Consider the following 15,460-nt stretch of genomic DNA (forward strand, 5'->3'; position numbering starts at 1 on the left):
ACTTGTCAAAGCTGTTAGCAAAGTTATTTTACTGCCAGTGATTCTGATAATACAGTTTGTTTTATCCAGAAAACTCTGTTAATTAGACTGTATGTTAGATAATACATACTAAAGAGTAAAACAGGCTATCAATCAGTGCTTGAGCAAACCTCAATATGCAAAAGTAATTTTATAGGACATTTTAATACTAATTAAGTATGTTTTATGCTGTTTTTCACATGTCTTAATGTATTTATTTCAATTAATAACAAAGAGTGCTTTAATTAAAAAATCAAACAGTATAAATTGTAAATTTGATACAAAAATATTCAATATTGTGCAGTATTTTCAGAGGAATCTAACCAAATTAATAAAGACTCTTCTAAATCAAGCAACAATATAAGAATCATTTGTAAAATAATAGAAACTTATGAAATTTAAAGGTAACCAGAGATAAACTGAAAAAAAAAGCAATTGGCAAAGTGAATTTGATAAGAGAAGAAAACAATTATTTGATTGGTTATGTCAGCATTTATGAATACTGTAAATAAAATAATTGTAATCATTATTATTAGAATTTGATGATAAATGTACATGAACCAAATATGTGTTGGTAACATAAAGGAGTAAAAGGTAAAAGAATGAAAAAAAAAACATCATTTAACAATTAAAAAAATGAAATTTTACAGGTGAATACAGATAAATACATTTTTATCAATGTAAAAAGATTCAAAACAGGTATCTATTTTATACAGTATTACAGAGAAAGCAAAAACAACAAATGGTATATGCTAAGGTATAAATGGATCCAAAAATAACCTTAAATTAGATTAGGTGAGGTGTATATAATGAAAAACAAATCAATATAAAGATTTTTTACAAATTGAACTAAAAGAAATTTTATAAATATTTTTGTGACATACTAGGACAAATTTAGTTGATGATTTTAGAGATTCTGCGCACTATAAAGAATTCCATTCAACACTGAAACAAAGTGTAAAACAAACAACTACAAGTCAGATAATTTAATATTAGAAAATTTCAAATGAATCATGTTACATAATACTAGCATATAGGTTAAAGGAGCAATTATATAAAATAATTAATGAGTCACACAGAGCTAGGGTTTTATTAATGGAAGACATAATTCCCACAATATGTTTGTTTTATTGCAACAAATTTTATGAAGGCATGTTTCATGGATTTCAGATCAGGAGTTCATCAAGGATTTCATGTTTCCCTGATTTCTCCTTCTCTTTTCACACCAGGCTCTTCACATTTGTAAAAAAAAATATTATAGGATTAGAACAATATTTTAAATGTGTCAAAAATAAAACTATATAAAAAAAATATGAAGAATCTATATAAAAACGTGAAGAATCAAAAAGGCAAGCAAAATCTATGTATGTTGTTAACTTTTTATACTATCATTTATACTGTATACTGTATATAAAATCCCTATGTGCGTCCAGGTGTCTGTGTGTGGGTGTCTTCTGGTGAAGTGCGCATGCGCGGGGCACGGTGTGATGCGCGATATTACTGTCAGAGAAAGTTCGAGGCGTTTTATGGAAATACAAACCAGTATTACTGCGAGAGGAAATTAAAGGTACACAATACAGTGACGCATATTACAGCCACATACAAGCCAGTATTACTGTCAGAGGAGATTAAAGGCATATTACCGACGCGCACGCCTGTATTACCGCCAGAGAAAATTAAAGGTATATTACGGACGTACAAGCCAGCGGACGTACAAGACAGTATCCTTCAATAAGGGCGCGCACAGGCAACCTTCAATAAGGGCGCGCACAAAAAGGCGAGCTTCAAAAGGACGACCTCAATTGGGCACAGCGAATAAAGGCGCGCGTAAATAAAGATCTGCACCTTTGTTGCTCTTCACATATTCCAGAGCCATTTGAACTAAATTATCTACGAACGCCTTTATTCGCCGCGCTCAATTGAGGTCGCCCTTTTGAAGCTCGCCTTTTTGTGCGCGCCCTTATTGAATAGAGCCGTACAAGACAGTATTACTGTCACAGAAAATTAAAGACACACAATACACGGCGGCAGCCCACGAAGAACGGTCGGCTCAGCAAGTAAACATCAACAAAAGAAAGGCTGAAAGAAAGAAAAATACGACCAACAAAAAGAATGAGGTCAAAGTCCCTTGCCATTTAATATAGACTGTTCCTACTAATGTTTATGCACTACTGTTCTAGCGCCCGTTATTGTAACGGGCTAAATGACTAGTTCCTATATAATGTTGTTATCCTTGTACTATTTTTTTTTTACTACATGTAATACAGTTAATTATTCTTTCATTATGAATGTTAAATGTTAATCCTTTTATTCTTATCTGCTAATGGTTATAAAAAAGGTCACCTAATAAAATTCTTAATTAAAATAACATATTTATTCAAAATCTCTTATCTGTGTAGATGTACAAACGTATAAAATAATTACTCAACTGTAAATGTAACCCTGTACTGTAATTACCCTTTTCATCATCTTTATATATAGCTGTTGATGCAGCTTAAATATTACTTTGTTTTTTATTTCTGGTCAGTTTTGATTGGATTTTATAATTCAACAGTACTGTATAGTTTCCTACAAAACAATAGTTAAAATTACCATAACACCTTGTAGTCCTGAATGTTCCACAATCAGTAGAGACAAAAGCAGTTTTTATTTTATTATTTTTTTAAAGTCATAATCTTAAAAATATAAAATAATGGTTGGTATTCATGATTTACTTTATTTTCAAGACTACATATTGTTACAAAATATTTTTATAATGAAATTTTTATTAATAAGGGTAATGTAACGTTTTCTTAAAATTAAATGGTTGAATACCCTACTATAACGTTATATATATATATATATATATATATATATATATATATATCAGTGTGTTTGTGACTGGATTTTGATAATATTTAAAATCTGTCAGAATCATGAAAAGTAAAAAAGTAAAAAAGCAATTTGTGCACTCATATTCATGTCATAATAATGTTAATCTTGGACAGTATAGTTATTATTATATATTATGTAATATTATTATTACTAAATGGTATAATTTAGTTTTTTTTATTATATATTGCTACTTTATTTTTTTCCTCTTTATGTATTTGTGTTGTCCACTTGTTATAGTAAAGACTGCTTAAAAAGGTATTCTGTTTTCGACCCTAAAGTGTAAATCTTCAGAAACAGGGTTCTGATGCAGGGTGATTTGTACTTTTTTTTTTTTATCTGCAATTTTGTTCTGATCTCTGCCCCTTTGTCCTATAACGCACAACTGGAGCTACATCTATCTAAGTGAAGCTTTTCCAAGAGCTACTGAGATGCAGGCTGAGCTTGATTTTTTTTCTCACTGCACTTTTTTCTCAAGGTTCCTAATCAAAATTTCTCAGTACATCTAACATCGGTATACGTCAAAACTCTGCTGGCTTGGAAATGCTTCAACGAGTTTGTAATGATATCATGATCACTGGTAAGTTTACAACGTATTTCATCATCCTGATGTCAGTTCTAGTTGAAGGTTTATGTCTCTGTGGACTTAATCACTTTCTTTAACTGTTTGACTTTGTGAAACTCTATTTTTTTATGAAAAACTGAGTAAGAAGTGTAATAAGGTTCGTAGAATTCGTCCTGCAAACCAAAATACTGTACTGCGATAAAAAATCTGAAATAACTACAACATGCAGCAAAACGAAGAACAAAAACAACAGTAAATTACTCAGTATCTTCTAATTGGGGATGTACCCAAACGCGCCTTGGTTTAGGTTTGATGTTACTGATACACATTTAATACCTCTAGCGCCCACACGTCGAGGAAACACATCAGGAAAACGTGACCTCCTTACTGCGAGCCAGTAGCGCTAGCGCTGCGCCACTGTGCCCCCCATGTTTACTTATTTACTGTATAAATTATTTAAACGAAATTATCAATTTATCTGTAAAATGTAATAAATATGCTTTAAACCATCTCATCATGTAAATGATACAAAGTATACATTTTAGGATTCTAAATGTTCAGGGGGCTGTAACATCAAGAATTTCATGTATTCTGTGTGGCGATAACTAACTGCAGCGGTTAACGACTGGGCTGGGGGGCACTTAGAACACTAAGTATTTAAAGCGCTACTTAAGATGAGGTTTGAGAATCTCTAGTAAAATTAAACATCGATTTTTAAGATGAAATTTACGACGTTCTACTTTAATTACGAAATATACAATGGGAAAGTGGAAATTTCGACTTTAAACAGAAATTGACATTTTTTCTTCACTGTGTCCCCCTTTTCGTTATTCTCTGTGGCCTTAATACGCCTCAGTAGTTGTGGATGAAGTTGAAAATGAAAGAAAATTAAAGTTGCATTTAAAAAATAAATCATTTTTGTGATTTCGCCCTACAGCACTAACTTCAAAGCACAAGCCATAACCCAAACAATGATGCACCTAGCAGTACCTAAAATTAGGCCTACTACATCATATTCTAAAACTTCGCAGAGTATTTGCTAACGCTCACAAGAACTTTCATTTTCAAGGTTACGGTAACAGTCGCGTTCTGATAATCAATACTTCACCTTCCGGTAACGTTGCAGTAAGGCTAAATTGTTTCATGTAGTAAATACTGTATAGCAAGAAGTAAACCGAGCATATAGGGCATTTATATTTCGTAGCCGCTACAAATGTATCAGCATATCTTTATAAACATACATATATACATATGGATATGTGGACACATTTTAGTGTCTCCGAAATACAAATACAAACGCAACGACCTGTGTATATTCCATCTGCTGACATGATTGCGGTCTATTTATACACGCATGACGTTTTATGTAGCGGTTGGTAAAATGTTAATATTTTCTTATGAACATGATGATAACGCGTTTCGAGATTCTCATCACAAATCTACCACGCTCTCCGTTATTTCTACTGCAATAAGAAGGAGGGGTGGGGATAAACTGGCTGAGACGGCGGCGAAGTGCGCAGGCGCAATATCCTCAGGTGGCCCCAGAGCCGCAGTGCAGGGCGCAGGCGCGGTCTTCATCCTTTCCGATTTATTTATGTGTGAATTCGTCTTCCGGAGCCGGAGTTTGAACTGCCAAAGGAAATGCGACATTAAAGTAGAGGGGTGGCGAGAAGAAGACGAGTAGGCAAAATTTGTAGACGGAAAGCCGTGAACCAGACGTTTGCAGTGTGAATTGAAAGTAGGTGAAAGCAGGAGCGCGGGTTTGAAAAAAGTGAAAGGGGAAAATACAAAAATAGTTAAAGGAGACCAGTGGGAACGATGAGCTGCTTGTCAGGAGGCGTTTGGGAAGTACAAAATCCTGTATGTCTAAAAAGAGGACGGACCCGGAAGGAAGGAGGTTACAGTTGCTTCTACTTGTGATTTCAAGAACGGAACCCGGCGAAAGCAAAAGGAAAAAAAGGGTTTTGCTTAAGAAAGGCAGGGGGCTGTTTGAATGCTGCTCAAGTCTCGGCGTGTGTGGCACTCGCGAGGTGAGACGGCGGGTCTGTGCTGCCAGTGGGCCTTATTAGTGTTATTAGATGCATTGACTTGTTTATTTTGGAGATTGGCGGTAAGAAGCTGTTGACTTAATTATAAAGATGTTTTCAGACTTAACTCTGTGGCTGTAATGTGTTGATGGGGATGGTGGATGCCGGACTGCGCTGCTTGTTTTATGGTCTTCAGAGGCACGAGTTCGTCCAGATCCGCACCCATTCGCAGTGCCGGGCGGTGTGATAATGGTATCCGGCTGCGGCTTGCAATATGTGAGGGGGCGGGAGTGTGTATTTGCGGCTGCAAAGATTTAGAAGAATATTGGGAGCTTAACATTAACGAGGAATACAACTACTTTAGTGCTTATTAGTATTAAGCAATAGGGGTCGATCTCAATAATATCATTCAGTAGAATGAGACACTTAATATCCCACTGCATTGTCGGAAAAATTGATATGTTTTGGAAATGGCAAAGCGGAAATACTGTAAGTACTCGCCAGTGAAAATGGATGTCGGAAAACGGCCCAGTATTGTTATGAGAGAAGATAGGCGGGAAGTGTGATTACTTATTCCTGTCATAAAGTTACGGTTTTATGCGATCGGCAGTGTGTTTAGTTATGTATTTTAGCGTGTGATCCTCGTCGCCCACTATGTAGTATGGATGAAACCCATTATTGCTTACTTGTAGTGCAGAATAGTACAGAGGCCCGACATAACCCCGTACCTTTAGCTGTTACTGTGTGCAAGGTAACTGAACTTTTGATCGTTTGCCGCCGTTGTTTTCGGGTCTTCAGGTGACGGTTTAGTGGCATGCGGGAGCGAATGTTGTATGAGCGTGCACCATCCTGCAATATTTATACCCGGTCGCCTTTCTCGACTGCTAACCGCGTAGACAGCGCTGGAAAAAAGCTCAAGCCGGCCTCCGCCTTGGTTACAGGCAAGAGCCGCGGCTGTCAATGCTGCGATTGGGTGGCGCGCTCCTCCAATCGCCACGCACGTCCTTGTTTTCATGGATTAATTCTCTTAATCCACCGTTTTCTTCCGGCGTCATATTATTAGACTTCTGTTCCAAATGTAGATAATGCCAAAAACAAAAGGTTGGTCATGAATGCGAGTGTACGGGTACCCATTTTAGGAGGCCACTCACCGTGCTACGTCATCCTTGCAACTTTGCTAAATCATTAAGGGTATATGTATGCAAATACTGTAGTTGCTTAGTCTGAAATGCATATTTTTGTTAAAAGTATTTGGTGTAATTTATTTTGAACAGCCCTGGGTTTTATCTGCGGTTGTATTTGTTAAGTATTGGTTTTCAGTTCATACTTGGTGCTGATTGGTGTTAGGGTCATTGAGTGTTTTAAGTGTTTTAAAAGCTAATATGTATGGGTATCTAGCCTAATTTTAGTTTGTTTGATTCTATTTTTAACCTAACATGAACCGTTTTCTAAAATGAAAGGTCCGTTATTTCACCTTGCATGGTTTTAGGCTCATTTTGATACAGCTGTTGGTAATTTGTTTGTTCTTTGTACCATTTACTTGCAGATGTGTTAATAGAAATGTTTTTAAAATGAATATAAACATGCATTACAGTTTAATAAAGTGTTTCTGAATGAGCAATGATTCAGTGACAATATATGTGGAAAAACGTAACATATGGAAACAAGCTGGATGCTGTTTAAAATGGTACATTTTAAGCATAGCCAGAACGCAATTTAAACTTAAATGCATCACTCAAGCAAATTAATTTGAAAGTGTCCTTTATCTGGAATTCTCAACTGCAATAGATGCTTTACCTTAAACTCAGTTGTAGAATACAGTGCAGTTTAATTTAATAAAACAGAATACCATAATGTAGCAAGACAGTATTACTAGATTGGTGTGCTGAATGAAGCTAAAGGATACATGTTTACTGTTAATGTTATGGATGTTAAACTTGGTGCCAGGATAACTATAGTATTTAAATTGTTTTGTTTCTGTTTAACCTTCAGAAATGTGTTTTATTACTTTCCCTACTTTTTTTTTTTTTTTTGTTTAAGATGTTGCTTTATTACATATTTTTATTCTCAAATTTTGTTCATTTAATGAAATCTATCGTGTCTGAAGCAAAAAAGTTACAGATGAGGAAGGTTGTCAATAGTTAAACGCCTTTCACCCATTTGCGCCTGTGATTATGATGCATTTTCATTTTGACAATTGTACTGAACAAAGGTACTAATCCTTTTAGCTCTTTCCTGGGGACAAGAAAAGAAAACAAATTTTATGTGTATGTATGTATATGTGTGTGTGTATATATATATATATATATATATATATATAAAAAATAATATGACTTGGTAAAAGGAACAAGATATCTTAACCTTTTCCTGCTAACATCATTATTGTCATTTTAGGTCTTTGAGATCATTTGTTTACTTTTATGTGAATTTTTATAGAAACAAGATTTTCACATTCTTTTTTTCTCATGATCCTTTCATTATGTGTCCATGCAGTTCTCCAATAGGTGAGATACAGTTATTGCTTACTTGGCACTTGTTTAGGAAATTGTGATGTAATTCAGATATCAGAATCTTCATTGCCTCTGAAATGCAATTATAGGATTCGTGTAGTTTCTGCAGTTATATTTGAAGAAAAGCTGAACAAATTATATGAACAGTCAATTATAACCATTGTAACAGATAATTGTTCCTCTTAGATTCCATGTCAGATTTATCTGTTGAAACAACTTGCAACAAGTATTAGAATGAAGGTATGTCACATTTGACTACTGTTTCTGAAATCTCCCAGTTCCTCAGTTGCTGGAGCCATCGTCTTATGTCCGTTGCATTTTTACTAAATTACAAGATTTTTTCCAAGTTTTCACGCTGATTTTGATTAATTAGGGTTAGGCAATATAGCAAAAATATATTTTTAATATGTATAGAAAATTCAAAATGTATTTATGAATTATTTAAATCTCTCTATTATAAAAGAAAATCTTGAGACGAGATGACACTTTTGCCAAGAGATTTTTTCCACGTCCCGTCCTCCTCTCAACCATTTCAGATTAACGGCCCATGCCCACAGTCCTCTCGCCTCTCATTCGTGTGTATGCTTTTGTCAGACACAGTTCCTGTGCTCTCAGCTCTTACACATTTAACCAATTTGATTGTGAAAATTTATATCAATAGACTATGCTGAAACAGTTGGTGGTGATGTTTTGCGGAAGATGAAAACAACAACTTACAATATCCCGTTGAATATCAACAACTGTTATCACCGTCCAGTCTTCCACTGGCTGAATTACTGTTGAAAGCAGGATGTATCATAATGTTATTGCGTAATTTATGTATGAATTATGGGCTATGCAATAGGACAAGATTAGTTGTATTCAAAATTGGTCGAACAATTCTGACATGCAAAATTTTAACAGGCGGCAAGAAAGGTAATGTAGGACATCTTCCGCAGATAACATTAGACACCAAAGGAGATCTTGATATGCCATTCGTATTAAAACGTTTACATTTTCCCCTTAGAATAGGTTTTGCTATGAAAATTAACAAGTCGCAGGGACAAGCATTTGAAGAAGTCTGTTTTATTGATTAGAGAGAAAGAAACGATATTCACTCATGGGCAGTTATACGCTGCGTTTTCACAATCTAACTCCAAACACGGAATCGAAATTCAATGCAATATTGATGAAAAGTTAATTCCAAATATTATTTTTACTGAAGTTTTAAAATGTAAGTTTAAAAAGTATTTGCATGTTAATTTCAAAGCCAAACAGAACAAAAACTTTTGACGCAACAAATACCTCTAACGCAACATGAAACATAATTTTCTTTCAATTTATTACATTTTACTATTGTTAATTACTCGCTTTAATGTACAATAGTTAGGTCTATTATGCATATGTAACAATTTCCATAAAGTGGCTAGCGCGTAGCACCCACCTTGGGGTTGGCGAGCAAAGCGAGCAGGGGACAGAGTCCCCTAGTATTTTAAGAAAATGAGAAGGTTTCCCTTATTTTGCATACTGAGAAAACTACAACTGCATCCTTTCTAGTAACAAAACCTTAACATTTTTATTGTCAATGAGGAAGGATATAAAATAAGAAAACATCTTTGTGCAAATTTTGTTCTTTTTTTATGAAAATTTTGTCCTTCCTTCTTGTCTCCACATTCCTTTCTCATCACATATACAGTGCACCCCCAAAATTCGTGGGGGTTATGAATTGTGAAAAAACGCACATTTTAGATGTGGTTAAAAAAATGAATATTTTTATAGTTTAAACCCTAAATATGCCCCCAAAACACCTAAGCTAAGTTTGAAATTAAATACATTACCTAAAAAACATGTAAAGGTAAACCTGTATACTGTACAATACTGCACTGATATGTCACCCGCAGTGCTAGAATGTAAAATACTGATGTTACCGCTATATGTACTGTAATTCATGCAAGTGCGTTTTCATTGCCAGAAGCTTTAGAAGGTGCAGGGTGTTTCGGTGGCATCTTGAGGCTTTAACCCTTAAACTGCCACATGCTTGGGGGTTAATGCACCCCGGACGCCAAATACTTTTTTGCTGCACTTTAAGCAAACGTCACAATTCACAAAGAAAAAGTGAAATTTTAATGGAACACGTTTTTTTTCATGCAAAGTGCATCACAATTACTGCAACACTGATCATTTTACACACTGCTAATGAACTGTAAAAACTATTTAAAAAAACTACTGGAACAATATGTACAAGTTGCAACTGATGCCATGGGTGAAATTCATTAAATCACAGAGCCAACTGCTCTTGAACTGGCTGCACGCAGGCACCCAGAGGTAAACGTTGATGCTTGCAGGCAAGTCTAGTGCAGCGGCTCAATCCCAGAGACAGTGAGGCTGCAGTGCTGCGGGGTTTCACGCTTGGGTCACAGAATTGCACAGAAAAACAGGAGATTGTAGAGACAGGAACTTTATTCAAACAAACATGTCTCTTTCAGAAGTAAAATGAGCTTATTATGCAGTTAGTTCTCGATTAAAGAATAGACAAACATCATAGGGGAGCACAACGGGAGCGGGACCACCAACAGGAGCAGAGGATGTCTGGGGGAGGAAGGAGAAACAAAGCAATCATCCAAAAAGGACAGGTGCTGTTCAGGCTTTTAAGTATGCATAGCGTCACGCGACAGAGCAGCCACAAGTAAGCCCAGCAAGTAAGGGAGCAATGTGAAGGTAGTCTATCAGCATTTTTTAAGAGGGTTTTTTGAGGAGCGTCCATGTCTTCTAGGGGTCCGTTCAGCCCCCCTGCTCACAAGGGGCTGGCAGTGGTCATGAACTGGCTGCTCAACGAATGTACGGCACTGAATGATCAGCTCCTGCATGCTCGCAAATGGCACTGGGAAACAATTATAGCCGGTTGTGGCAGTTTAAGGGTTAAGAGGAACAAAACGGAAAACACAAGAACAGTACCCTGGAGATGCATCACAGTCAATCAGCAGCAAGGAGAAATGAATAGCGCTGTAGCGGTCCGGTGGTGCTAAGATTCACACCGTCGAGAAGACAGTGATTTATTTATTTTTATGGTGGGTATTCCAGGGACACACCCAGCCTTGGCCTGACCCGCACACACTCGCAAACAGAGACAAAAACAAAGCAAACCAGTAACCAAACAGGAAATAATGTAATGAGAACAAATGAAATAAATGAAAACAATGATACCACCCCTGTTCCCCTTACGGCGATTACACATTAAATACAACAAAGCACAAACAAAGCAGACACAGTAAATCATAAAAAACAGCAATGGATGAAATGTTTTGATGAAAATAGATAGTCCAGAGACCCGCATGTTAAATGGGAATGTAAAGATAGTCCTACTGGTAGTTCCTGAAATGGTGAAGACGGGTGGACGGGTTCAGGAGTGCTCCTTTCTTTACAGAATGGCCATGAATCCACTTACAGTCGTCATGTACACAGGCAGATGGCAGACAGTCCAGATGCCAACCATGAAATGATCCAGGACAAAACAAATAAGCACAGGTAACCCAACAGAAGGCAGACAGACAGGAACTTGAAACACAAGTTACAAAAACTTTTTTCCTTTTTTTGCTTTTGGTCACCGGCCCCCTTTTTAAAAGCTGCCCTGACATCCTTTGACTCCAACAGCCCCAGCACCCTATGCAGAAGACCAATCAGCCACTGCAGGGACTGTTGGGAGTTGAAGTTTCAAATTCTATTGGCTACTTTCACCATCTCAAGCCGTGTTTTCCTCTACAGTTTCTTCCTGTTCTCTCTACAGTACAGTATTGACATAAAAAAAGCCATAAAAATTGCGGAGGATATTTGCGGTTTCCACTAACAATTATTAGATAGGTTCTAAGGAAAAATCCAAGAATGACTGAGGCTGCGAACTCTGAATTGTGACTTCGTGGGAGTCTGCTGTAGTTTCCTTTACTTAATTTTTCTGCAGTTTTCTTTAACTTTTTTTTTTTTGCAGCCCTAACTTTACTTTCATATACCTCCAGACATGCCTTTATCACAGGTGACTTTTCTTTTACTTTTTTTTTCCCCCTTTAAACAACTGTTTAACTTGCAAATCACACCTGCCAGCTTCTTCCTCAGGATCTTGGACATCATGTATAAACAGTGCCTACACACACAAATGTTGCGTACACCTGTTTCCATGCTCACCTCAAGATGTATAAAAACTAAACATGGCTTAAAGCCACACAAATTTTCATGGCAGCCTCACACCTTGCATATGCACTTTTCTGCTTGGTTTTGTAAACTATCAGCACCCAGCGTCAAAGCAGTGCTACTGTTTTCTGTGGTCGTTCTTTTTTAGATTCACATCAATGACACAGGCTGTATCAATACACTGAAATTAATTGCATATCATTTACAAATTTAAGGCAATGATTGTAACAATATAATGATGCACAACATTGGCAAACTATTCCAAATACCATAGCTGCTTTAGCTTTATTACTCTTAGTGCACCAAAAAGAGTATTTTAACCTGTTTGTTCTATTTGTGTGTGGTATCACAGCCTCACAGGTTGTGTCATTTGTGTAGAGGATTACAACTTAAAGCTGAGCATACAGCTTCCAGCCCTGGAGGACATTTGTAGCACACGCTGCCTTAGGAAAGCCACCAGCTGCAGGGATTCCACTCACCCGTGCCATGGTCTATTTGTGCTTCTACCATTCGCCAAATGCTTCAGAGTCTTTCCTGTACAGACCTCAAGGCTCAGAAACTGTTTCATCCCAAGACCTATAAATGCACTCAATCAGTTGATGTGCTCCCGGTAGAACTCTTTGTACTTGTAGTGCAAGTTTACAGTGAGGTATTTGTAACTATAACTAATATTTCACAACCTGAGCCACTGTATGTTCATGTACCGTATATTGTATATTTGTTTTTTATCTTTTTTTATCATTTTATAGGAAAATAAGTTTATGGAGGAGTCGCATTTTGATTCTCATTGTAACACACAATGACAATAAAGAAATTAAGTTGTATTTACAGAAGATTATGACTGTCTTTTAAACCAATGTAGATTTCCAAGAGATATCCTCTTGGAGCTACTGTATGTGCTGTTAGAATACTAGGCTGCGTACTTTTTTATGATGAAATGCATCAACGTATGCATATTACAGTTTACAAATAAATTGTTAACTTCATTTAAATAATGTATACTGTTAATAATTAAATGTGGTGATCCAGGTAAGGTTCCTGCCTTGCACTCTAGTTTTGAAGAATCTGGGTTCTAAGCTTGCTGCTGGTTTTTCATTTATTACAGATGCTTATTGTATGGCAGTTGGATACATGGAGAAAGAAAATGGCAGGGCAGGAATTGGGGGTTGGTATGTTTGCTAGAGACAAGACTGCAGCAAAAAATTGTTCCATCCAGGGTTCTGCATGTCCCAGCAAGCATCTTGCAGGAGGCAGGAATGGTCCCTGGATGGTGCACCAGCTCATTGCTAGTGCAGTGCCACCATTACCCCATATGTTTAATAATGCTTTAATACATTTCTTCATGAAAATGATGTCAAGTATACATGTTAGTATTCTGAAGTGTTCAGAGAGCTTGTAATATCATGAATGTAATGCATTCTGTGTGGTGATCAATGTCCTGCACGCTCCTGTTGTCATAAGAGAGAGCCAATTTAAGAACATAGAGATTAATGACTGGGTCGGGGAACACATAGAACATGAAGCATTTAATGTGTTACTTTAGTTATGATGGGATTTGAGAAACACTAGTAAATTAAACATTGATTTTTAAGGTGAAGTTTACAATGTTCTGCTTTAATGACAAACTATGAGATTAAAGTGGAAGTTTTGAGATTTAAGTCTACATTTCAACCTTTTTTTTTCCTTCAGTTTCCCTAATATTTTTTTTCCTTTTCTCTGTTCCCTAATATGCTTCCTTATGACACTGATGATGTGCTATGACTGGCCTTTTCACCTTGACTTTGACATCTCACCACTTCATTTTTATTTCAGGCACTGTGAGACTTTCTGAACTTGAACTTTTGAGTGTCTGGCACACTGTATCACTCCATTGTTTTCCTTTTGTTGCTTATAACACTGCTTAAGCCAACAAATAGTAAGTTTTTCCTTAGGGAAAATATAAGGCACTTGATTGTAATAGTCTAAGGGGCTATTTATATTAACTAGCCAACCCGCGGCATAGCATACGCCACATAATTATTTATTGATGGGTGAACACTTCCTGAAAGACACAGTTGTCCAAATGGAGTGGGTTAGAGGATACAACTGTGAGTGAATGAAAAGATGGAACTCTGGAGAGGACAACATACAATTGTCCGTGACTGAAAACTGGTTTTGGCAGATACAGGCATATCTTTTTGAAAGTTTGGCCCTGTGCCTTATTAATTGTCATTGCAAAGGCCAATCTAACAGGAAATTGTCTGCGTGTAAAAGGCAAATTTGAATCTGATGGGGTCAGGGATATCCGGGGAATAAGGACAGTTTGTGAGGTTGCAGCTACGATAGTCTTACACTCCAGTACATTGCGGTGAATGCTGGTAACAGAAAGTCTAGTGCCATTACAGAGACCTTTTGCTGGCAGGAGGTTTCTGAGAAGCATGATGACTGAACCAATTTTAATTTTGAGTTTATGTGGAGGCATGCCAGATGGGAGTAAGACTATTAAGAAATTCTTCGGGGAATGAAAGTTGATCTGCAGGATCGTCTTTGACGATGGAGTCAACGCTGGTGAAAGTCACTTCGTCGGTAGGGATAAGTTTCAGCACTTGTTCATTAAGGTGTTGTGAGTCTTTGTTGGTGATGCTTAATATAGCTCGCGCGCTGAGTTGTTCCAGAGTGACAGTTCAGAAGTCGATGTCGCCATATAGTTGTTGAATGGGATCAGAAATAAAAGGAAAACAATGTGAAGGCAATGTCACAGGTATTCCATTTTTCCCGTCTCCAACATCGAGGAGCCATGTTGCGAAATGTTGTTCTTCAGGAAGAGCTCTCATATTTGTCAGTGTAAGAACATGTATGTGACGCCACAAAGGTTGCCTCGAGAGCGAGGGTGGATGTGGGAGGAGGGTTAGAGTTGGCAGGCAGGGCTCTGTCGTGCGTTCCCCATGACGCGGGAAGAGGATTAGAGTTGGCGGGCGGGGCTCTGTCGTTCGTATCCCATGGTCGGGTGACTTGGTGGATTATATATAGAAAAGCAGCTGGAACCAAAAAGAACAATGAAAAGTCAACGTGGCTCAGAGGTGCATGTGGACTGTAGCAGAGATCAAAGTGACTGAGGCGGTGTTTGGTGAGGTGTTGCGTGCAGGCAGTGTGCATGCCTCGAGAGGAGGGTTAGAGTTGGCGGGCGGGGGGCTCTGTCGTGCGTATCCCATGGTCTTAGAGTTGGCAGATAGAGGCATATCTTTTTGAAAGTTTGGCCCTGTGCCTTATTAATTGTCATTGCAAAGGCTAATATAACAGGAAATTGTCTGCATGTAAAAGTAAAAGGC

General features: G+C 37.2%; 1 protein-coding gene across 3 annotated transcripts in view; it reads left to right on the forward strand.

Moving 5' to 3' along the window:
* The first annotated feature begins 5,000 nt into the window (after positions 1-5,000).
* Positions 5,001-15,460, forward strand: part of kbtbd2 (kelch repeat and BTB (POZ) domain containing 2) — a 57,666-nt gene continuing 47,206 nt past the window's right edge. The window contains exon 1 of one of the 3 annotated variants that reach the window (XM_028803832.2): positions 5,001-5,192. The gene's annotated coding sequence lies outside the window, so the exon portion shown is untranslated. Of the gene's footprint in view, positions 5,193-5,254; positions 5,485-5,841; positions 5,971-15,460 lie in introns of those variants that run through there. The other 2 variants (XM_028803834.2, XM_028803835.2) reach the window with 2 other exon arrangements.

The sequence above is a fragment of the Erpetoichthys calabaricus genome, chromosome 6 (genome assembly GCF_900747795.2).
Source record: "Erpetoichthys calabaricus chromosome 6, fErpCal1.3, whole genome shotgun sequence".
NCBI lineage: Eukaryota > Metazoa > Chordata > Cladistia > Polypteriformes > Polypteridae > Erpetoichthys > Erpetoichthys calabaricus.